A 24,735-nucleotide genomic window follows, 5' to 3' on the forward strand; every position below is an offset into this window, starting at 1 on the left:
TGGGAGAGACTTATTTTATTCAGTCAATATACATCGAACACCTCTTGGGTATAGGAAACACTGCTGGGTATGAGTTCCTGCAGTGAGCAAGGAGCCACACTCCTGCCTTCAAGGGACTTACTCTCCAGGGAGAGGCCCACAGCACCTATTTCCTAGTTCTCGGCAGTTGTGATCGTCATTACCAGCCAGGGTTTGGGAGCCATGGGAGCACGAAAAATGACCAGACTTGAAGGGAGCAAGGGAAGGCTGATGGCCTGGGAAAGCAGAAGATGGCCCAACTCCTCGGGCCCCTGGACCTGTGTGGGAGACCTGGAAGAAGCTCCAGGCTCCTGGCTTTTGGATTGGTCCAGCTCCGGCCATTGTGGCTGTTCTGGGAATGAACCAGCGGATGGAAAACTTCTCTGTCTCTTCCTCTCTCTGTCTGTAACTCTGCCTCCCAAGTAAATAAATCTCTCTATTTCTTTCCTTTCCTTTCCTTTTTTTTTAAAGAAGCAGCCTAAAACTAAACTATTAAGAAGGAGCCACCATGTATGTCAAGGACAGATAGCAATCAGCAAGCCCACCAGCACCCAGGAGCTGGAAGAGGATACAGCCCTTCATGGAGCCCATCTTGACCCACGCTGACTTAAAAGAGAAAGACTTCGGTTTTCCAGAAGTTCTTGGGACGGGTGCTCACTTATTTGTTATTGCCACATCCTAAATAATTAGCTCAAACAAAAGGGCTTACATTTATAATTTATATTATTATTTCATTTTGACTTACTGAAATTGCATGATGCAGTAGAAATGTAATGTTTAATCAACTACTCTGACCCTCCCGGTACATACAGGCCGAATATTAGCCCAGTGTTCTGTGCAGCACGTAAGAAATGCTCACTGAACGCTTAGTGTGTAAATAATTGTGTAGGTGAAAATTGGTTTGGACTCAATCTTTAACTTCTCATCATGTGTTGATTTTGACATAGCTTGGTGGCTGTCCTCAGTGCCGAGCACCAAATATTTTCAGTTATTTGCCTTCCCAGCACACAGTTGGGATGACTTCTCCTTTCTGGAAGTCAGATGCGGCGTGTGACTCGCATTGCTCCATGAATGTGAGCAGAAGTGAGGGCTGCTGCTTCCAGGGGAAACTGAGACTGTGCCTGAGTGCAGCCTACAGCAGTTGCCACTGCTGCTTGGCCTGGACCTCCTTGGCCTGATCAGAGCTCATCTGTGGAGTTTCATTCATCTTGTCTTTCTCTGATGAGATTCTATAGTTGAGAAGCGTCATGGGCCCAGAGTTGGGACATAACAGAAGTGCCAATTTTGGGGGCTGGTGTTGTGGCTCAGCAAGTTAAACTGCCCTCTGCAGCACCAGCATCCCATATGGGTACAGGTTCAGGTCCTGGATGTTCTACCTCCAATTCACCTTCCTGCTTCTGTGCCTGGGAAAGCAGTGGAGGATGGCCCAAGTGCTTGGGCCCCTGCACCCACGTGGGAGACCCAGATGAAGCACTTGGTTCCTGGCTTCAGCCTGGCCCATCCCTAGCCACTGAGGCCATGTGAACCAGTGGATTGAAGACCTCTCTCTCTCTGTCTCTCCCTCTCTATACATAATTCTGGCTTTCAAATAAATAATTAAATCTTAAAAAAGAAAAGAAGATCCAATTGTTAGCCATAAAATCAATAAGACATGGATGAACACCCAAGTTGAATTTTAAATAAGAAAGACAACCATTAAAAGAAAAGATGGGGTGGGGGGCAGTGTTGTCGTGCAGCAGGGTAAGTTGCCACCTGAAATGCGGGCATCCCACATGGGCACTGGTTGAAGTCCTGGCTGTTCCACATCTAACCCAGCTTCCTGATAATACATCTGGGACAGCAGCAGCAGATGGAGCAAATATGTGGGCTCCTGCATCCATATGGGAGACATGGACGAAGCTCCTGGTGCCTGGCCGTGTAGCCACCTGGAGAATGAATCAGCAGATAGAAGGTTGGTCTCTCTCTCTCTCTCTCTCTCTCTCCCTGTAACTTTGCCTTTCAAATAAACAAATACTTAAAAAAAAAAAAAAAGAGTGAGAAAAGATTGAAGGGGTTTCTAGGCAGAAGGAAAATACAAACACAAACAGAGCAAGATGAAACAGTACGGATTGGACAAAGAACCTCAAACACTTCAATTGCCCTGGGCTGTCCAGTGTGAGGCTGTAGGTGGCAATAGTCAGGGGCCACATCATAGGGGCCTTGCACACCCGGGATAGAGCAAAGCATTTGTCAAAGCTCTAGGAGAGCCTCAGAAGGGTTTGCAGCAGGTGAGGGAGCTGGTCATAGCCAGGGGTCATTTTGTAGGATGCACTCAGGTTGTAGCATAGGGGGTGGCTCAAAGCAGGGGCAAGTCTGGAGGCAACTTCGTTAAGAAGCTAGTGCATGACCAAGAGAGGGATAATAAGGGCCTAAGTGGTCAATGGTAGCAGAGATGGTGAGAAAGGCGTGGATGTCTACAAATGATTAATAAGCAAAACCTACAGATGTGGTGATTGATTGGAAGTAGAAGGTAAAGGAGATGAAGTTGTCTAGGATGATTCTGATTTTCTAATGCATAGTGGTGCCATGGAAGGAGGAGAAACAGACTGGGTTTGGTAAGCTCAGACTTAGACAAGGAGAGCTCTTTTTAGAATACAGATTGTGCGGGTTTCTTTGTTTCTGGAACATGCAAACTTCTTTCTACCTCAGAGCCTTTTCCCATTCTGTTGCCTTGGCCTGGAAGACTGTTTGTTGTCCCACCTGCTCACTTGGTTGCACCCTCACATCTTTCAGGTCTTAACTAAAATATGACTTCTTTCAGTAAGCAGTCGCTTAGGCCCAGTGTCAGCTACACACCGGGTATGTGCCACCACAACCCCTTGTACTCTTTCTTTGTTGTAGTTTTCCTAAGGGCAGTTGAGCAATTGTAACTATTTAGTTGCAATAGAAATGATTCCTTAATGTCTGTTTCCCCATAAGGGAAGACACTGGCATATTTGCCACGGTATTCCCAGCACCAGGCATGGGACCTTGGATGAATGAAGTAGACTAAGCAGGGGCAGTCGGGAGGCAGGAAAAGACCCAGGAGAAACTGATGTCGATGATGTTGACAAGGAGGAGGATGACTCAGCAGTTTCAAACAAGGCAAAGAGGTCCAGGAACACGCAGGCAGAGAACTGTGCATTGCTTTTTGCAGTTAGGAAGTCACTGAAAACTTTGTCACAAGCAGTTTTGGCGTGGGTGAGAGCCAGATTGCGGTGGGTTGAATAGTGAATGGAAAGTGAGCGAGCCGAGGCCTCAAAGTCACCACTGGCTCTGCTCTGCGAGCAGGACGGGGAGGGAAGCGATCCTCCTGTCTTCATCCTGACTCACTGCTATCTCCTTCCAGCCTCCTCGCTCCTGTTCTGCATGCCAGTGAATCACTCACTTCTGACTCCGGGTTGTTCTCTTGGATGTCAGGACGGAGAAGAGCTGCCTGTGGAAGTTGCCCGGGAGTTCTTGATGGCTCCAGCTGAGACCTGAATGAGCATTCCCTAATTTCTGAAGAAATGGAGATTTTAAATGTAAGTGCCACTTTTTAAAGAGACCCTGCCTTGGGTTTATTTGTGTAAACAGCACAGAAAGACAGCAGCTCCATGTAGACGGCATCCCAGGGTCACACCAGTCCTTTGTCCTCATGTTGGCACACCGCGGCTGTGATGATAGAGCCTTCATGGAGGCCCTGGGGGCCTTTGGGGGTCTGATTCTTAGTCAGAACTAGAGCTGGAGCTGCAGGTGCAGCCTGGGCCTGGGCCTGGGCCTAGACCTGCGGCTTGGCTTCAGCCTTAGCCTTGGCCTTTGACCTTTGACCTTTGACTGAGATAGCCTAAGACTTTGGTAATTCAGGCATGAGTACAGTTCCTGAGCTTGGGGTGGGTGACAGCAAGTTGATTGAGTTTGTGGCTGACATCCTTTGGGATTTTGCACTTCACTTCTTTGCTGTTCTCAGCACATGTACTCAAAACCTTGGCATTATAGGCGTACTTCTTTCTTGGGCCCTTCTTGTACTTTTTGGCAAAATACATGTTCCCCAGGAACTAGGGGTTCCCTTCTTAAGACACTCATACTTTTGTGATATGGGTTTCTTTCTTCTTAAGATTTATTTATTTATTTGAAAGGCAGAATGATAATGAGAGAGGGAGACACACACACACAGAGAGAGAGAGAGAGAGAGGTCTTCCATCTACTGGTTCACTTCCTAAAGGGCCACAACAGCCAGGGCTGGACCACAGCAAAGCCAGGATCTGGGAACTCCATCCAGGTCTCCCACATAAGACTCAAGTACTTATGCTGTCATCTGTTGCTTTCCCAGGTGCATTAGAAGGGAGCTGGATCAGAAGCAGACTAGATGGGACTTGAGCTGACACTCTGACATGCAATGTGGGCTACCCAAACAGTGACTTGACCAGCTGTGCCACAACGCTCGCCCCATCTGGATTTCTTGATGCTATTTCTGTGTCATTTCTCAGGACTGGTTGCAAGCGATGTGGGATTTGGTCACGTCGGCACTGTAACCTGCAGCCCCTGAAGCACCCAGGACAGGATCTGAGTGCTGCTTTCACTCATTTATGCAATAACAGTGTATACCTCTCCTTTGATTCATTTTCTTCTCTTTTTTTATTTTAAAGATTGATTGATGGATTTGAAAGGCCAGGTTCAGAGGGAGTGAGGCAGAGGCCGAGAGAATCCTTTGATCTGTTGGGTCACTCCCCAAACAGCCACAACAGCCAGGGCTGGGCCAGGCTGAAGCCAGGGGCCAGGAGTTTCATCCGGGTCTTCTACATGGGTGCAGGAGCTCACGCACTTGTGCCATCTTCCTTTGCTTCTCCAGGTATTAGCAGGCAGCTGGATTGGAAGTGGAGCAGCCGGGACTCAAACTGGCACCCGAATGGGATGCCAGTGTTGCAGGCAGCAACTTAATCTGCTGTGCCATGGTGCTGGCTCCTGATTCATTTTCCTTTGACTCAGCCAAGATCAGTAAATAGTATGCAGTCTCAGTTTGCCTGGCACCCAGCCATTCTGGAAGGATAAAAGGGATAATAATGACAGTTAGTGGTTATTAATAAGGGGACCCAGTAATTAGCATTTCCCTTCCTCAATTGGGTTTTGAAAAAACTGAAAAATAAGACAAGAGAGTTGTACAAAAGCCAAAGTATTCCCCTTGCTTTTTGCTAAAGGCTAAGCTGGAGGGTGTAGCTATGGAGAGATGCTGGCGAGCTTTAGAACGGAGGAGCCCTGGGATTAAGCAGACTTCCATAGCCAGCCGCAGGTAAGACTGAGGCATGGTGGGACAGAGAAAAAGCACTCCTGGAGGGCTCGGGGAGAAGCAGACAGTCACCAAGCAAAGCAGCCCACTTGATTCTTCCCTGAGTGGTCAATAAGACAATCCTACCACCTCCTCAGAGTCAGGACTGGCAGAAGGTAAGGCCAAGAGGGCAGTTCTGCTCCCACCTTCCTGGGACTGCTCGTCCCAAGCAAGTGCTCCTTATTTGGGTATCTTCCCGGGATCACTGAAGGGCAGAGCAAATGTTGTCACTTGAAGGCACTAAAACTGCCTCATGTGGTCCAAGTTCACTGTGTTCCTAAAGCTGAAAACTCACTTCCTTTTCCAGAACCCACCCAGCCAAGTTGTCAGACTTAGCACAGAAGTTCCACAATGACATTCTATTTTGAAATACAGGATCTCTGATAGTACTATGCAAGAATATGTTCCAGTAATAAAAGGCCCAAAATATAAAAAATTTCCCAAATCGGAGTACCCGAATTCAAGTCTCATGTCTACTTTTTATTTTTATTTTTAGGATTTTATTTATTTATTTGAAAGACAGAGCTACAGAAGGAGGGGGAAAGACAGACAGAATCACACACACACACACACACACACACACACACACGGTGGAGGGGCGGGGTGGAGATTCTGTCTGTTGGTTCACTCTCTAGATGGCTGAAACTTCCAGGGCTGGACCAGGCCAAAGCCAGGAACCAGGAGCTTCATCCGAGTCTCCTACATGGGTGCCCAGAGCTCAAACACTTGAGCTGCTTTCCCAGGCCATTAGCAGGAGCTGTATTGGAAATGGAGCAGCCAGGACATAAACCAGCACCCATATGGGATGCTAGCATCACAGGCAGTAGCTTTACCCACTAATAATAGTGCACAGTGCCTGCACTTACCTCCTCTTCTGCGCTTCTAATTCATCACCCTGCTAATACACACCCTGAGAGACAGCAGTGATGGCTCAAGTAGTTGGGCCCTGCCATCCACATGGGAGACCTAGATGGAGTTCCAGGCTCCCTGCGTTAGCCTGTAACTGCACTGGCTGTTGCAGGCATTTGGGGAGAGAACCAGCAGCTGAAAACTCTCTCCCTGTATGGTTCTGTATCTTTCTTCTTTCTTTCTCTCTCTTCCTCTCTCTCTGCTTTTCTAAAAAAAAAAAAAAAAAAAAAAAAAAAAAAAAAAAAAAAAAAAAAAACCTTCCAAAGTTCATGAAAAAATGGAATTAAAAGGTTTTAAAATCCATATATATGGCCGGCGCCACAGCTCACTAAGCTAATCCTCCACCTTGCAGCGCTGCACACCGGGTTCTAGTCCAGGTCAGGGCACCAGATTCTGTCCCAGTTGCCCCTCTTCCAGGCCAGCTCTCTGCTGTGGCCAGAGAGTGCAGTGGAGGATGGCCCGAGTGCTTGGGCCCCGCACCCCATGGGAGACCAGGAGAAGTACCTGGCTCCTGCCATCGGATCAGCGCGGTGCGCCGACCACAGCGCGCTGGCCGTGGCGGCCAGTGGTGGGTGAACCAACGGCAAAAGGAAGACCTTTCTCTCTGTCTCTCTCTCTCACTGTCCACTCTGCCTGTCAAAAAAAAAAAAATCCATATATAGAGTTTTCATAATATACATTCTCCATGAATTTATTGCAGACCAGTCATGAATTTAAAAGCCTAAAACAAACTACGATTTAAATGTTCAATTGCTTATTCTGGTTAACTTCAGTATAGGCTTCTCAAATCAAAAGCCTGAACTATCTCTGATAGGCAAGTGCATCATTCCTTCACGTTCCCAGAAGTTGCATTGGTTCAGGGTCTAGTCTCTCCAGACCTTTCCTTTTCATAGAGTCTGAGAGAGAAAACACAGACACGATAATCACAGTGCTGGCCTCGGACCCTCTAAATTTAGGAAACAACCTATCCCCAGGATGAGGCTAGCTTTCCCAGAATCCAGAACTCACTTTTTGCCCAGGTATTTATTTGTTTATGTAACACAAGCTTCCAGGTTTGTCTTACAAAGTTTCCTGAGTGAAATGTATCAAGTCAGTACTTTTTGGTCTGCAAAAGGCATCCATTGTTCAAATACAGCTTGCTCACCTTTAGTTCCTTTGGTCACCATCTGATTCAGACGCAGATGCAATTTATCACTGTGCCCTCGCTCCTCTTTATCTGCCTCACCTGTACAGAGCCTTCCCTGTGGGTTCGCAGGTTCCCCCGCACAAGGCCTCTGGCCCCATCAGTAATGATGCTACACCGTGAACCTCGCCCAGCAAGTACTCAAGAGTATATCAGTGATCTCGATCTTTGCTCTGAAGTCTGTCTAAGCAGTCTGCCCCGCTGAAGCATTATTTATTTATTTGAAAGACAGAGACAGAGAGAGACTGATAGAGAAAGAGCTTCCCAAATACCCATAACAGGTGCGGCTGGGCAAGGGTCAGAGCCAGGAGCCACGAACTCAATCCACGTCCCCCATGTGGCTGTCAGGAATCCAATTACTTGAGACACCATAGCTGCTTCTCAGGGTCTGCATTGACAAAAGCTGAAATTAGGAGACGGAGCCAAGAATTGAACCCAGGTACCCTGGCATGGGATAGGGGCCTCTTTAACCAGAATCGTGACCACTAGACTAACTGGCCCCTACTTTGTACCATTCGATATGATTGTCCTCGTACTTAGAAGGTGGTATGTTAATTATAATAATTTTGGATTCTCTTTCCTTCACCTTAAGTCATTCGGCTCTCTCTGGGAGAGTCATACGAGCCTGCTCTCATACCCTGCTCCCTAGAAGCTACTAACAAATCCTCACCTCTCCCAACACATTCCCTTCTTCAAAGATAGGCATCCTCTGTCTCTTTATTCTATTTATTTATTTTTATTATTTTATTTTTGACAGGCAGAGTGGACAGTGAGAGAGAGAGACAGAGAGAAAGGTCTTCCTTTTGCCGTTGGTTCACCCTCCAATGGCCGCCGCGGCCAGTGCACCGCCCTGATCCAAAGGCAGGAGCCAGGTGCTTCTCCTGGTCTCCCATGGGGCGCAGGGCGCAAGGACTTGGGCCATCCTCCACTGCACTCCCGGGCCACAGCAGAGAGCTGGCCTGGAAGAGGGGCAACTGGGACAGAATCCAGTGCCCCAACTGGGACTAGAACCCGGTGTGCCAGCGCCACAAGGCGGAGGATTAGCCTAGTGAGCCGCGGCGCCGGCCCTTCTGTCTCTTTTTAAGATTTATTTTTTCATTTATTTGAAATGCAGAGTCACACACACACACACACACACGGAGAGAGAGATATCGCCCATCCACTGGTTCACTTCCCAAATGGCCACAACAGCCAGGTCTGGGCCAAGCCAAAGCTAGGAGGCAGGAGCTCTATCCAAGCCTCCTATGTAGGTAGCAGGGGTCCACGTACTTGGGCCATCTTCTACTACCTTCCCAGTTGCATTAACAGGAAGCTGGATTGGAAGCGGAGCAACTGGTTCTTGAGCCAGTACTGTTATGGGATGCTGGTGTCACAAACTGTGGCTTACTTTGCTGCACCACACCCGTCCCTGGTATCTCAGTTCTAATTTTCAAGTCACTTATGGTGAATCAAGTTGAGCATGTCGTATATTTGAGGCTAATATGTATTTCCTTTCCTCTAAATTGTCTGTTGAGTTCATTATCCCATTTCACTATTGAATTGCTGGAGTTTTTTCCATGAATATAAAGGAGCTCTTTATGGGAGGTTATCTCTACGATACAAATTGTAGAAGTATTTTCCAGCTTGTCCCTAGTCTTTTGACTTTGCTTAAGATGTTATGTTGACATAATAATTTTTATATGCTGGTATCGATCAGTCATTTTAGCCTTTATCAGGAGAAAGTGTCTCAGCTGCTCCAGCCCTCCAGCCCCTTAGAGACATCATGTGGTGTTGGTGCCCGGGTTTTTGTGGGGTTTGTGACTTATCTTCCATGCTGAGAGGCAGGTTAAGTGTATTACCACTGGGTCATCTGCTATTTCCTGCTTACCAGGTCCTACCAATTGTGACTCTTAAGCCTCAGGGTGACTTAAGCCCCACTGCTGGTCAATAGTCCTGGAGACTTAGTTTTTGTTTTTGCTTTGTTATCGTGGCCATTGTTATGTACATTGGGCAGGACCTGCACCAGCTGCCCTATAATTTGGTCCTAAGGAACCGACAATCAGCCGCTAGAAGATTGCAAGCGGATAAAAGTGCTGAAGGTCAGACCCTCTGAAAATGATCCTGACTTGCTTCCGATTTCTGTACTGACATCCACCTTGCCTCTACCCAAACTCTATCACCCCTGGATCATGGTTATTCTCCCTGTGGAAATCTGGGAGATTTTTGCCAATTGGGGGCATTTCCCAATAGCTGCTATGGAAATATTTCAAAGGTGCCGGTGCTCTTTCAAGTGTTAGACAAGGTCTTGATGAACAGAAGTCTTCTAGCCCTTTAAGGGGTTTAGTTAGGAGATGAGTGACCTGTGGATCCTTAAAAATTCACTCCAATGTTCCGACTTTTCTAAGCCTTTGAATTACTCCCTTTACATTCTACCAAGGCATTTCTGACAACTCAACTTCAATTAACATGGATAAGCTAGGGCAGAACCCTCAAGGCTCAGCTATGTTAGTGCATTAGTGGGAATGACATCTCAAACTTAGCTAAGACTTCTCTCACCTGGTTGTACCATCACTGCATAGTATTCATGGATGATTCCAGAGTACGTGTTGGTGGCCATAACCAAACTCATCAGGCTCTCCACTGGTGATCACAGAGGTGTCCTCTGCATTCTTTGGCCTCAACAGCTCTCACGGATCCAGCCCTCACATCAGTGGAGTGAGAACCATGACTGAAATCACTGTAGGCTGAAAGAAGGAAACTCATGCCATCTTCAAGGGCCCACCTGCTTGCAAAAAAAAAAGGAATTTTTTACTTCTCAACAGACATACACTCTAATTCCTGCTGCATTTGTGGGTTTTTTTGGTTTTGTTTTTGTTTTTTGCCTCATCAGGCCTACTTGAAGCTTTGTTGTAGCAGTTCTGGGCAATAGTTTGCCACAGTGTGCTGGAATTTTAATATAGAAATGGAGCACACAGTTATAATGGCCCCCAGCTATTTGATCTGAACCAGTGATTTCAGAATATCTGGCAATTTCACCCACATTGATAATTTCAGTCTAATCCAAAATTTTAATCTGTTCTATTTGATCTAGCACCCTAATAATAACTCTTAGGTATTCTATTTTTTTCTAATACAAGTTAGCAAAATAATCTCCCCTCAGTCTGACTTTATAATTGGCCACCTTTACATACTTGGACTCTGAGTCTAGTTATGGTTTGGGAAAAAATGGAGGGGAGGACAAGTGAGGAAGTTGCTTCCTTTTGCAAGCAGATAAAAGTGTTGCAGGAGCTTTAAGTAAAGCAAGTGTTCTGGTTTGGATAGTAGTTTGAACATTTCCCGAAGGCATATGCATTGGGGGCTTGGTTCCTGAAACCTCATATAGTGGTTAAAAGTAGAGACTTAATCTAATTATGGAGTCTACGAGGTGGGCAGAGTGAGAGTTCTTTGGGTCATTGGGCCATGGCCTGCGAGGGTAGTTCTTGAGAGAGGGATGGTTATAAAATCAGAGTTGGGCCTGGCTGCTCTTGGTGATTCTGGCTCCCATGCAATCTTCCCTCTGCACGTGTTCTGCATCCATTGCCCTCATCAGATGCCAGACGAGTGGCTCCACCCAATCGCAGACTGTGAACCTCCAAAACTGTCAGTTGACATAGACCTTCTTCTTTCCTAAGGAGCCACTCCACAATATTTGCTGCAGTAATGATAAGCTAACACAGCGAGATATATTCAAATGAAGGAAGGCAGGGCAGCTTCCTGTAGTGATGGAAGCACAGAACACGGTGGAAATCCCAGATACGATTCTGCAAGTTTTCTGGGAAACATTCTTGCCCAGCCAGGGTTCTAATTTTCACTGTTTACAGCTGGGAAAGCCATCAATTCAACTAATCGTGTAATTTGACAATTACTAAGATCCAACTTGGTGTTTGGTTTTCTCTCTCTTAGCCCAATAGCTACAAGTGATGTTTTCCTTTAAGTCCCATGTAGTCTTTTGTTTTCAGCTGGTCCTTGGTCAACAATTTAGAACTCTGAGTTGCTCATTTTCTTTACTTTTTAAAAGATTTATTTTAGAGGCCGTTTATTTTAGGGGTTGGCGCTGTGGCATAGCGGGCGGGGCCGCCACCTGCAGTGCCGGCATCCCATGTGGGCACTGGTTTGAGTCCTGGCTGCTCTACTTCTGATCTGGCTCTCTGCAGTGGCCTGAGAAAGCAGTGGAAGATGGCCCAACTCCTTGGGCCTTTGCACTCATGTGGGAGACCTGGAAGAGGCTCCTGGCTCCTGGCTTTGGATCAGCCCAGCTCCGGCTTTTGGGGAGTGAGCCAGTGGATGGAACACCTGTATCTTAGCACTAGGCTTGACAGCTTGCCGCAGATTTTATACATATTTCAAAAGCTTACGTTCTATATGTTAAGATGAAAAATAGCAGAGTCATAAAATAATAAAATACAACCTCTTCCAAGAAAGTTTTATCCTTGATTATTTTTGGTGTGATATACTAAACCTTCCTGGATTCATTTTTTGGTTTGTTTGTTTTCTTTCAAGGAGAACCAATTCTAGCCCTATCCCCACACAGGAAATTGGGTTCAGGGAGAGGCAGCCGCAGCCACACAGTGAGTCCTTAAGTGGCTGTGTGTTTCCAACACTGAGCCTCTAGCCATCACACTAATCCTGGCAAAATGAGAGAGAGTGCGCCAGATCAAAGCCCAAAGCCCATTTGGAGAAAGAAAGAAAATAATTCCAAACTTCTCCTTTGATGTCACATTAGACCATTAATATACATCACATCTGTTTAATTTAAAACTTCTGCTCAGAGCTGGTATGAGTTAATTGCACACCTCTCAAGACCCAGCATTAAGGCAGCATGCACTTGGATGGGAAACGTGATTTGTGCTGTAGTTAATGAGGGAGTTCAGAGTCAAGCCCACAGTCGTGCGTTCCGCGTGCTCTCCTCCAGCCTGCCTGTGTGTTCCCATAAATAACATCTGCAGTTCACGAGGGAATACACGCTGTCCAAAGGTGGGGTTTGTTGCCCTGGACACTGCCTTGTGGTTCCCTAGAGGATAAGGAAATGTCTGTGTGGAAGTGGTTCTCTCTTTTCTCTCTGGGGGCTACAGTCATGTCCTTCTGTTTTATTCTATCTCATAATAGTAGGTGGTTTAAAAATCTACAAAGCCTTCAAAATATCATCTCTGTTATTATTCACACTTTGAAGCATAGTGCTGTTTTCTGATTTAAAAAGTTTTATTTAATTGATTTCTAGAGACTGGGAATGCTGGGGAGAAGAGAAATGGAGGAGGTTGGACAATGTGAACCAAAACAGAGCTAGATAGAAGTAATGGCTTCTGGTATTCCATGGCACAATGGGGCAACTACAGAATACACTAATAGATGACACATTCTATAAACAACTGGAGAAGGGCAGGCATTTGGACTAGGATTTAAGATGTCTGCTTCCCAAAACAGGGTGCTCACATGTGATTCCAGGCTCTGGCTCCTGACTCCAGCTTCCTGCTAATATCAGTCCCCAGAGGCAACAGTAATGGCTCAAGTGGCTGGGTTCCTGTCACCCACGTGGGAAGCCTGGATGAGCTCCTTCCTGGCTCCTAGCTTCAGCCCAGTCCTGGCACTGAGGGCATTTGCGGGAGTGAACTCATGGATAGGAGCGAGTCTCTCTGCTTCTCCAAAAAAAAAAAAAAAAAAAAAAAAAAAAAAAAGACGTATAATATTCAGTAGAGCTGATAGGCTTCAAATATGATGGGGAGGCCAGGAGGCTGATTGCCTGATGTGATCATTGATCAACTTACCTTTTATATGTGTGTTGAAATATTACCTTGTGCTCCATAAAGGTATATAGAATTACATGTTAAAACATTTTTTTAAGGCCGGCGCCGCGACTCACTATGCTAATCCTCCGCCTTGCGGCGCCAGCACACCGGGTTCTAGTCCCGGTTGGGGCGCCAGATTCTGTCCCGGTTGCCCCTCTTCCAGGCCAGCCCTCTGCTGTGGCCAGGGAGTGCAGTGGAGGATGGCCCAAGTGCTTGGGCCCTGCACCCCATGGGAGACCAGGAGAAGTACCTGGCTCCTGCCTTCGGATCAGCACGGTGGGCCGGCCGCGGCAGCCATTGGAGGGTGAACCAACGGGAAAAGGAAGACCTTTCTCTCTGTCTCTCTCTCTCACTGTCCACTCTGCCTGTCAAAAAAAAAAAAAAAAAAAAAAACAAAAAAAAAAAACCATTTTTTTAAAAAAAGAGAAAGTTTTCTGTTAGAGATTTTCATCAAATTTTCTACAAAAACTGAATGAATTGAAACAATGGGAAATAATTAAAGGTACAAGACTTAAAAATACAAAAAGTTCTGTTTTTCTCTGGCAAATGTGGAAAATTCAGTGACAGCACATCAGACTTTAGAGGACTTGACTTCTTATCTCCGTAGCCAAGCAGGAAAAGCAGGTGGACATTCCTAGAGAGAAACAGGAAGGGATCATCACAGGTGCTATGTGAGCAGATCAGAGTCAGGGCTCTGGATGCAGAATGGGACAAACTGGTATGGATATGTGGGAACGGGCACTTCCAGGAAAGGGACTCCCAACACGAGAAAACCATACGGCCTGAAACCAGAGGCCTTGTGCAGAATACTTGGGAGTTTATAGACAATTAAAAAGAGAGAGAAAGTACTCTGAACAGTTTGCTGCCCTTCTTACAGTCTTTAAGTACAGCCCAGGTAGGCAAGAGGAAACCTTTAAAAGGAAATATAGGATTTAGTTGAGCTCCTTTTGAAGTCAGGAGGGAAAGAGAGAACAAGAACACTAGAATGATAAAGACCAAAACACAGCCAAGGTCAAGGCTTGCTAGCTTTCCTCAAGGTTATTTAGTGAGCTCTAATATCAACATACTACACTAAAATGAACTTTCCCCAAACAGTCCCAAGGAAAAGGGAAGTGAACACATATCCTGGGGAGGTGACAGAGGACGAGGGTTGGGAGGTTGGAGAGATGATGCTGGCACCACCAAAATTTCTTTTAATTTTTCCATTTAATCTTAAAAATCATACAAATGTTCTATTTTATTCATAATGTGGTTTTTTTGCTATAAAATATCCCAGGCTAATCACCATTCAGCAAAACTGACCTTTCAAGAAATTGTATCTCTTTTAGTCTATAATTTTGCAAAGCCTGTAGCCCAATGGGGCCTATACTGTCTATCTGAGAAACAGATGGCTAACAATTAGCTCATTTTCAGATGTTGTATCTGAAAATATTATAACTTTTAGTTAAGTGTATTCAACCATTTAATCAAATAGTTTTTTGAAGCCAGGAACCAAGAACTCAGTCTACGTCTCCCACGGGAGTGGCAGAAAACCAATAACTCAAGCCATCTCTGCTGCCTCCCAGGCAGTAGCAGGAAGCTAGAATCAGGAGCTGAAGCTGGGAATCGAACCCAGGTACTCTGATGTGGGACAAGGACATCTTAACAGTGAGGCTAACCACCTGCCTTCTTGGCTCTGTTCTGTGGTTATTTGGGCAAAAAGAGCTGGCATTAATTCCTGCAAGAGAAGCTTAGTTCAATCAAGGGCATTGGTTATTCTATAAAATTCCATCCAAATCTAGAGTTCATGTTACATGACACCATGTGTTCCCTCTGGTTAAAATAAGGTCAAAAATGATATTCTTTTTTGTGTCAGAAAACAGATATTTCATTTGTTCGTGTTGAAAGAACACTAATTATGGCTGGCGCCATGGCTCAATAGGCTAATCCTCCGCCTGCAGCACCGGCACCCCGGGTTCTAGTCCCGGTCAAGGTGCTGGATTCTGTCCCGGTTGCCCCTCTTCCAGGCCAGCTCTCTGCTATGGCTTGGAGTGCAGTGGAGGATGGCCCAAGTGCTTGGGCCCTGCACCCCATGGGAGACCAGGAGAATTACCTGGCTCCTGCCATCGGATTGGCACGGTGCACCGGTCACAGCAGCCATTGGGGGGTGAACCAATGGAAAAGGAAGACCTTTCTCTCTGTCTCTCTCTCTCACTGTCCACTCTGTGTGAAAAAAAAAAAAAAAGAAAAGAAAAAAACCACTAATTGTGAATTTAAGCAACGTGAAGGGGGTGCTGGGTCCCCAAGGCTGCATTTTGCATGACTGCTCCTCTCGCTTCCAGAATTCTGGGATATTTGAGGTGTAACTACAAAGAAAAAGTGTCAAAAATGTTTTGAGAAATGACAGAAAACATTATTAAGTAAATATATAACAAGAATAGGTAATGGCCATTTGAATATTTAAGTTACTTTAAAATATATATTTTTTAAGATTGATTTATTTGAAAGGCAGAGTTACATGGCCCAAGTGCTTGGGCCCCTGCACCCACATGGGAGACTCAGAAGAAGCTCCTGGCTCCTGGCTCCTGGCTTCAACCTGGCCCAGCCCCAGCCATTGTGGCCATTTCAGGAGTGAACCAGCAGATGGAGGACATTATCTCTTTCTCTCTTTTTGCCAGTCTGCCTTTCAAATAAATAAATAAAATCAAGCTTAAAAGAAAAAAGAAGCAGAATGACAGAGAGGGAGAGACAGAGATCTTCCATCTGCTGCTTTCTCAGGATCCAGCTTCCTGCTAGAGCACCTGGAAACGTTACCTGGGAAGGTAATGGATGTTGGCCCAAGTATTCCTGTCCTTGCCACCCAATTGATTTCCAGGCTCCAGGCTTCAGCCTGGCTCAGCCCCTGCTGTTGTAGGCATTTGGGGAGTGAACCAGCAGATGGAAGACCTCTTTCTTTCTCTCCCCCCGCCCCACCCCCGCCTCTGTCACTGTGTCTTTCCAATAAATCAATCTAAACAACCAATCCCCCAATTCCTATACTAACCAATATTTATTCTGCCTATAAATATAGATAAGGGGGTTGAAAAAAGATTCAAGTCTTGTAATTGAACATAAAAATTTAACGGTTCCAGTTCCTAAAGTATATTATATCTACACGTGTGTTAAAGGTGGGGGAGGGGAGGGACAGGTGTAAAACGCAGTGATCCGCAGGGCTTCGCCGCTTTCCCAAGCTGAACAAATGGCTCCATTATACAGAAGATCAAATTAGGACACCGCCACTGAGGTTTCCCGTGCCTCAGCCTTATCTGCATTGACCTTCCCTTCTGAACCAATCTGCAAAAGTCCTTCATTGGCCGGGAGGCAACTCACAGACTTGGGAAGGTCCCCTTTACGACGGCCAAAGAAATTTACTCCACAACCGGGCTTGCAGGCGCGTGCCAGGTGTTGCCCTGACACGGGACCCACAGAAATCTGTGACCTAGGGAGTTCAGAGTCCGGTAGGTAGACAGAGAAACGGGGAGTTTTCTGGGACAGAAATGGTGTCTTGGAGCCAACGGGTGATGTCCAAGAAGCAAAGGCAGAACAGAGAGGGAACCGAGACCTTGGGGTGGAAAATGCTCAGGTGGGCTTTGAATCTCACGGAGGGTGTTGGGCCACCCAGAGCGCCCTAGACACGGGTCAGTATCAACCCAAGGCCAAGAGGGCTGAAGCGTGGAGTGCAGCTTCCCGCTCAGGGGGAGGTCAGCATTCCCCGCGGAAGCACCAGCTCCCTGAGATGTGTCCAGCCCTGGTGGAAAAGATGCCTCTTGGGCTGCGATTCAAGTTAAACTTCTGCGGAGCTTCAAAAGCGCAGACTTGGCATCCAATTCAAAAGGCTCCTCCAAGCTCTTTTCTATCCAACTGCAACTTCTAAGGCAAAGTCATTGTTTACAGCCTGGCGAAGCTGCAAGGGTCTAGAAAAAAACAACTTGCCCTGACACAGGGGTTTACAACCACCCTCGGACTTGAGCGAGAAGCTTCCAGCATCGCGGCCCGTCTGGCTTCTGAGGGGATCCCAGACTTGGGGCGACTCCTTTGCCACGAACACCTCTAACCTCTTCGCGTTTGCACACCTGGAACTGAGGTGTCGCTGTTTTGCAGCCAATCCCGCCCCGCCCCCGCGGCCTCGCCACTCTCTCCGCGGGGGCGGGTCTGCGCCCCAACACCTGCCCATACTGGGGCCTGGGCTTGGATGTGTGCCCGGCGAGGCTCGGGCAGCCCGGGGCCGCAGGGCAGTCAGAGGAAGCAGCGCCGCTCGCTCGCCTGCCGCAGAGGGCGCTGTACCTGGCTGGCGGCGATTTTGCGCTGCCACGGGCTTGTGTACCTTGCGCCAGGGACTGAACTCTGCAGATTCGGTATCAGTGTTCATAAAATGGAGTTAATGATCCTTACGTGTTGCAGCGTTTGAGGATTCAAAGAATGATGTATCTATACTATCTGTATGCCTAGCACACAGGAACTCCTTAGTGTTGGCTTCTTTTCTTTCTCTAAATTTAGCCTCATTCAACAAATAGCTACTCTGGGTCTACCTACCAGATTCCAAGCACTTGAGGATGTAATTGCAAAATAACCCTCAAGAAGCTCCTTGTCTAGTGAAGAAATCGGACGACGACAGGGATGAGAGGAAGGAGAGCGGGGAGTGGAGCCATTGAAGCATCTTGAAACGAGTTAGCCTGATCTCATCTGGAGTTTAGGATTCCTCTGGCCAGAGAGCACGTAGCTGCAAGGCAAAATTGAGCCTCTGAGTTCCTCACCTTCCACAGCGTCGCTGGCGGGTCAAAGGAAGAATTCGTCGAGTTAAAAAAAAAAAAAAAAAGAAAAGAAAAACCTACCTGGAATTTTTTGGGGTCAAGTCAAGTAATTCTGAATTCTCAGCCTCTACACGGAAGGATTCAGTAGTTCTTTCTTGGCAACTGGGATTGAATTGACTTTTAATATCCCCCCCTCCACCATGAGCTAGGCTTAATTCCAAAGCAAATTTTATTCGTTGGGAGAAAAAAAAAAAAACTTTTTTCTTTGAGACCCATATGATTCGATAGGCTCTTTGGAAACTTGCTTTCTCACCCACCTCCACGTGTGTGTGTCTCTCTCGCTGCTGGGATGGAGCAGGAGAAGCCGGGAGGCAATGAGAAGCCTTATCAGACTTGCATAAGAGCAGCCGCTCCCGAAAGATGTTCTGGAGACAAAGCCAAATGAGCCGGGGCTGGGCAGGGCTGAGGCTTCAGGCCCGGGCTTGCAGGCTGCCTTGGGAGATTAGGAGGCCTGCACAAGTCAGTGGAGCTGTTCCCCTGCCTTTGTTTAGGGAGCTGTGAGCTGGTTCTGTTTTTATTCCAGTGAGTCGCCCCCGAACATTGCTTTTGAAACAGCAGTTTGCAGGATTAGCCACGAGCCGCGCTGCCAGCTCTGCTGAAACCCAGTGATCAGTGGTGTCATCTCGGCTGCTCAGGGCAGGCTTGAGTTTTCTCTCAGCCCGGGCCTCGCCTGCGCAGGGAGGATGGCTGAGCTGCTTTGGGGATGAGTGACTTGGCTCCTCCTGACAGTTCCTCCAGGTGGGGAAGTTCTGAGCGCGCGAGTCTTGTCGGCACCAGCTCCACTGTTTGCTGTGAGGGCAGGGGCAGAATGCAGAGCTGGAATTTAGCCTCAGCTGCCCCTAATTTGTTCAGTGATCTGAGATGACTCTTTCCCTTCTCTGAGTCTTTGGTATAAAATGAGAGTTCGACTAAACGCTCGAAGTTTTCCTGCAGCTTGTGGAGGGTCCTGGCCCTCGGAGGGGTCACTATCAAAGCCCCGTAAGACACAGCAGGATACTGTGTTCTCCAGAAGGCCTTCCAGACACTGCTCTGGGTCTGCTGCTTTGCCTCGCAAACGGATTTCTAAGTGAAGTTGCGCGACTTGTCAAATATATAGGATTACATCAAGTCGTTGAAAGTGGTGGTGGAGATGGCAAAGCCTTTGACAAACAAGGAAGGCAAGAGTGCCTAGAAACAGGAGGGGCAAGTCAGCAAACACGGTAACAAGGTAAGAGCTTCGGAAAAGAACAGTTTTATGAACAAATGATGAATAGGGACCTCGGGAAACAATTGGTGAATTGTGTTAGTAAAATGGCGCAGTCGCGCGATCTACATCCCAGACACCATCCTAGGCTCTAGGCCCTGCCGCCATTGCTGGAAGTCAGATGACCCCCTGGCCCAACCACCAGTGTCAGCTCCTCCCCCATCCTAAGGGGATTCACTGCTCCTACTTCCCTGCCTGCCCCTCCGGCAAAGTTTTAAGAGGACCTGTTCCTGAACATGTGACGCTCTGTCTCCTAATCTCTCTCTCAATCTGTCCCTTCCTCTGTCTTTTGATATCTCTCTCTCTCTCTCTCTCTCTCTCTCTCTCTCTCGATCACTTTCTTTCTTACGCTCTCCTTCTCCCTCTTTTTCCTTCTTCGCCCCTTCCCTCCTGTCTGTTGTGTTTCCCCCAATAAACTCTCCCTTACTCTGGTGTCTGGTGTGTTTTGTGGCAGCCTTACAAAGTGCACCCACATTTTTATAAAAATGGCAGGTGCAGTATGATGAGTATCAGAGAAGGGATATCAGGGTAAGCGTTAGGGAGCACCACTTGGGATGCCTGCACCCCGTATTGGAGCTCAGTTTCAAATCCTGGCTACTCTGCACTTCCAATCCAGCTCCCTGCTCAAGGTGCCTGGGAGACAGCACATGATGACCCAAGTTCTTGGGCCCCGCCACCCACGTGGGAGACCAGGATGGTCCTGGCTGTTGTGGGCCCTTGTAGGAGTGAACCAGCAGATGAAGATATCTCTCTCATTCTCACTCTTTCTCCGCTTTCTCCTCTGCCATGTTGCCTTTCAAATAAATAAATATTTAAAAAAATAGAAAATTGATATGAATAAAATAGTAATGCATTAGTTCCTCCTTCTCTGAGGCTTCGGTTTCCATGGTTTCAGTTACCTGTAGTCAACGTTTGTCCGAAATATTACACAGAAAATTCCAGAGCAAAATAACTTATACATTGAAAGTTGTGCACCGTTCTGAGATGCCTACAAGTTCACACTGTTCTCCATTCTACCTGGGACTGGATCAGCCCCTTGTCCAGTGTATCCAAGCTGTGTACACTGCCTGCCCCTGAGTCACTCAACAGTCCTCTAGGTTATCACATTGACTGTGGGTATTCTTCAGAGGTCATGTTGAAGTCACCCTTATTTGACTTAATAATGGTCCCAGAGCACTAGAGTAGTGATACTGGCAATTTGTATATGCCAAAGAGAAGTTGCAAAGTGCTCCTGTTCAATGAAAATGTGAAAGTCTTGACTTAATAAGAGGAAAAATAAACTATATACTGAGATTATTAAGATCCACAGTAAGAACAAATCTGTTAGTCAACTGGCGCAGGCACAGTCTCCTATCTGTGGTGCGATCTACCAGCCACATTACCAGCCGCCATTACTGAAAGCCAGGTAGCCCCATGGCCCAAATTACCTGTGCCTAGCTCCACCCCCAACCTAATGGGATTGGCTAATTCCTACCTCACTGCCCACCCCCTGGAAAAACTATATTAGACCCCCATCCCAGACACATGGTCTCTTTTTCCTTCGCCGCCCCTTTACTCCGGTCTGTAGGGTGTTCCCCAATAAACCCTTTCCCTTACTCCAGTGTCTGGTGTGCTTTGCGATGGCTAACATTAAGATATAACAAAATCTATCCATGAAATTATAAAGAAGGAAGAAGAAATTCCTGCTAGTTTTTCTGTCTCAGCTCAGACTCAAAAGTTAGGGTCAGGGTGTGTGATAGGTGCTTAGTCATGCGCTTCACTTCATCTGGGCACATAGACATCGTATCAGCTCAGAAGAGGGGTGAGTTTAGTACAGTAAGACATTTTGTGTTTGAAACTGGAAAACATCAGACAGTGAAATAAGCCAGCCCCAAGAAGACAAATGCCAAATGTTCTTCCTGATCTATGGTAACTAATAGAGACCTAATAGGTAATCTAAAGATGTGAAATTCACACTTTGAGATGTGATGACTTTGAACAGCCCTTGTCTCCACTGTTGAGGAATAGGGTTTGTTTTTTTATACCAGGTTTTTTTTTTTTTTTTTTTTTTTTTTTGACAGGCAGTGTGGACAGTGAGAGAGAGAGACAGAGAGAAAGGTCTTCCTTTGCTGTTGGTTCACCCTCCAATGGCCGCCGAGGATGGCGCGCTGCACTTGATCCGATGGCAGGAGCCAGGTGCTTCTCCTGGTCTCCCATGGGGTGCAGGGCCCAAGGACTTGGGCCATCCTCCACTGCACTCCCTGGCCACAGCAGAGAGCTGGCCTGGAAGAGGGGCAACTGGGACAGAATCCGGCACCCCGACCGGGACTAGAACCCAGTGTGCCGGCACCACAAGGTGGAGGGTTAGCCTAGTGAGCCGCGGCGCTGGCCCATACCAGTTGTTGATCTCTTTGCTTAGTATAGAGTAAATCTTATGTGTATAAAGTAATTGAAAATAGGTCTTACTGAAAAATAAGAATGGGAATAGGAGAGGGAGGAGGAAGAACGGTGGGAGTGCAGGTGGGAGGGCGGATAGGGTGAGAAGAATCACTATGTTCCTGAAGTTGTATTTGTAAAATGCATGAAGTTTGTATACCCTAAATAAAAGGTCTCTAGGAAAAAAAAAGTTTAAGGGGGGATGTAAAAAAAATTACGGTTATACAGTGACATATGCAAACACTCTCCAAAATAATATCACATTGTTCATTGTTTTCTACCACTTTAAAACTATGTTGTAGCCTTTGCAATTAAAATGAGACAATTAAAAGGGGAAAAATGACATTTTGAGAGAGAGAGAGAGACCACATTCACAATATAGTACATGGTTATAATTGCTCTATTTTATAAATTATTGTTGTTAATCTCTTACTGTGCCTAATTCATAAACTATGCGATTTTTATAGGAAAAAAAATAGGGCTTGGTGCTACCCATGTTTTCAGGTATCTACTGGGATCAAGGGGGACTACTGTATATGATTTACTGGAATTATAAACTAAGATACAACACAGTTGTTTTATATAGTTTTGTTACATGTTTCAAAATAAAATGTAAATTTATTTTTTTAAAGTTTTAGTTTCGTATTAAAGCCCATTTTAGGACCCTTTTGGATGCCACTTTTCTACATTTATCTTCAACTTCAAAAAGGATTTTAGGTATTTAATTTCTGTGTGAAATATCAGTATATTCTAAACTCTTTGCCACCAAAGGGATCCATTTTATAAGACTTTTTATGTTCCTGATTTTTAAAATATGTTTTACTTACTAATTGGCATTTAAGTGGTAGCTTAAATCTAGTTTTTTATAAATGATATGTTTGAATCATATGTACATTTTGTATGTTTTTGAATTATGACTTATTGATATATGCCAATCACATGTGTGTATATATATGTGTGTGTATATATATGTGTGTGTGTGTAAACATATGTATATACATATATGAAGCAGTTTTATATGCTTCTTTCTGATGAGTGCCACAGATCATGGCTATAATTGTAGCTAAAAGTCAAGGTGTCCCTCTGACCTCCCACCATCTTCCATGTTGGAGCTCAAAGGGCCGAGGGATCTTTGTCAGGAGATGGGATCCAAGTGCTAGAGGACGGGATGGTATATGAAGAACTCGGAAGAGAATGGGTTCTAGTAGGTGAGACCAGCTTACCGAGTGATAGGTCTGAATAAATCTGGGTCTGGACAGGAAAATCAAGTAAAGGGCATTCTTTTCTTTAAAATTATTTGAGGGGCCGGCACTGTGGCACAGTGGGTTAATGCACTGGCCTGAAGCACTGGCATCCTATATGGGCACAGGTTCAAGACCCGGTTGCTCCACTTCCTATCCAGCTCTCTGCTATGGCCTGGGAAAGCAGCAGAAGATGGCCCAAGTGCTTGGGCCCCTGTACCTGTGTGGGAGACCTGGAAGAAGATCCTGATTCCTAGCTTCAGATCCATGCAGCCGGCCGTTGTGGCCAATTAGGGAGTGAACCATCGGATGGAAGACTCTCTCTCTCTTTCTCTCTCTCCCTCCCTCCCTCCCTCTCTGCCTCTCTGCCTCTCTCCCTCTGCCTCTCCTCTCTCTGTGTAACTCTTTCAAATAAATAATAAATCTTTAAAAAAAATAAAATTGACTTATTTGAGAGACTTGGAGTCAGATAGACAGAGATCTCCTACTCACTAGTTTACTCCCCCCCAGTACCCACGAGAGGCAGGAATGAGTCAGGCTGAAGCTGGAACTTGATCCCTGTCTCCCATGGGGGCGGCAGGGACCCAACTATTCAAACCATCACTACTGCCTCCCAGGGTGCACAATAGCAAGAAGCTGGATCAGCAGCAGAGTTGGGGCTTGAACCAGGCAAATGCTAACTGAATAAAATGCCGTACTAGTCATCAAAATTAAATGAGTTCAAAAATGGGGCAAGCATTTGGCAAAGTGATTAGTTAAGTCACCGCTTGAGATGCCCTGGTTCCATATTGTTGAGTCTGGTTCAAGTTCTGGCTACATTGTTTCGGATCCAGTTTTCTGCTAATGAGAACACTAGGAGGTGGCAGGTGATGGCCCAAGTACTTGGATCCTTGCCACCCAAGTGGGAGACCCCAGTGGACTTTGGCTCCTGACTGGCCTAGCCCAGCGCTGACTGTTGCAGGCATTTGGGGGAGTAAACTAGCAGATGAAACATCTCTCTGTCTTCCAAATAAAATGCAGATAAATAAATAAAAATAAAATCAAGTAAAGGTCCCAAGGAACAGACCAGTTGCCCTGTGGTCATAGCACAAGTAGCTGCCAGGACCAGTTTTAAGCTTATCCCAACTGATTAATGACAATGTCAGCAATCACACTTCTGAAAACCATAGCGTGGTGACAGCCTCACACTTGTGCAAGTCTGCCACTCGGCTGCAGTCTTGCTGGGGTCACCACATTCTACAGCAAGAGGTCAGCTGGTTCCTGAAGTTCACATCGAGCTCACTGCTGTGTTCAGAGAGACACTGCACAATTCTCTCTTGCTTAGCAAGACTTCACTTCAGCTTTCTTTCTTTTTTTTTTTCCAATTAATTCACAGGCTTTTCACGGCCGACTTCAGCTTTCCATTTGGATGCTGCTTCAACATCACTATGAAGGGAGCAGACAGAAAGATAAAAAGTATGCTCTTCCCTCAAAGTTGTCAAGACTTGGTTGGCGATCACTCACCTGTGTAACACATTATTGTAAGGCAGCATGCCGCAGGAGAAACACTGTGCTAACCAAGAGCCATGTGAACTTGGAGGAAGCATCACAGGATGAGCCGGTGTCAGAGGAGTAACCAGTGTTGTTCACACGTGGGAGTAAGATATCACAGTAGTGATTATAGACTGTGTCTCTGGTTTCCTATTGCATGGGTCTACTGAGGCTGCCCTAACAAAAAACAGTGAGACCAGGTGACTTAAACAACACAAACTTCTTTCCTCAGCTCTGGAGGCT

The 24,735-nt window shown here is 46.3% G+C and overlaps 1 long non-coding RNA gene across 2 annotated transcripts; it reads right to left on the bottom strand.

Annotated features, from left to right (window-relative positions):
• Positions 1–13,125, bottom strand: LOC103349613 (uncharacterized). 2 transcript variants are annotated; one of them, XR_007920860.2, is made up of 4 exons: positions 12,882–13,125; positions 9,969–10,194; positions 7,706–7,821; positions 4,635–5,055 (listed from the first exon to the last, which is right to left on the bottom strand). It is a non-coding gene; the product is annotated as an uncharacterized lncRNA (long non-coding RNA). The 2 variants fall into 2 exon arrangements; XR_011390330.1 differs by lacking the exon at positions 7,706–7,821 and having other exon boundaries at positions 1–5,055.
• Positions 13,126–24,735: the final 11,610 nt, after the last annotated feature.

The sequence above is a fragment of the Oryctolagus cuniculus genome, chromosome 1 (assembly GCF_964237555.1).
Source record: "Oryctolagus cuniculus chromosome 1, mOryCun1.1, whole genome shotgun sequence".
Lineage (NCBI taxonomy): Eukaryota > Metazoa > Chordata > Mammalia > Lagomorpha > Leporidae > Oryctolagus > Oryctolagus cuniculus.